The 639-nt window shown below is 33.0% G+C and overlaps 1 pseudogene; it reads left to right on the top strand.

Moving 5' to 3' along the window:
- LOC150024820 (polyadenylate-binding protein 2-like) lies at window positions 1-639 on the top strand (annotated as a pseudogene).

Here is a 639-nt window from a genome sequence, read left to right as displayed (position 1 = left end):
ATGGTTGCGGTGATTTATGCTCCTTTGACATTTTCAGCCACAACATTCAATGGTGCACAATTTGGGAATGCCTCTCTGTATGTCAGGGATCTCAACATCAATGTGATAGAGTTAATTGTTTGACCTATTCAATCAAGTGACTCAAGTGATTTTGATTAGGGTTTGTAGGGACCAAACTAGGCGATTTTATCTCGGCTATGCATATGTCAATTTATCCAATGTTTATTGTCATTGCCATGAAATATTTGAACTTCACTCCCCATAATGGAAAACCCAATTGTATTATGTTTTCTCTCTATTATCCCATCAGTAGATGAAGGCACTGCATGACACTTTTGCTACCTTTAGTTGATCATAATAGTCAATGTAAATAATATGGATTTGTACATTTTGACAATGATGAGTTTACTTAAAATGTTATCAAAAAATTAAATGGCATCTTAATAAATGATAAGAAGGTATATGTTATACATTGAGAAAGATCTTAAGCAACTCTTTAATACCTATGTTACTATAACTAGTGTTGTGGTCATGAAAAGCATATGGAAATGCAGATGTTTTGGTTTTGTGAATTTTGAAAGTCCATATTCAACAACTACTGTAATTGAAAGAGATTTCTTCTTGCAAGGTAATGGTTGA

The sequence above is a fragment of the Phaseolus vulgaris genome, chromosome 10, assembly GCF_051622355.1.
Source record: "Phaseolus vulgaris cultivar YP4 chromosome 10, ASM5162235v1, whole genome shotgun sequence".
NCBI lineage: Eukaryota > Viridiplantae > Streptophyta > Magnoliopsida > Fabales > Fabaceae > Phaseolus > Phaseolus vulgaris.
This window is presented reverse-complemented; position numbering and strand designations above follow the sequence as displayed.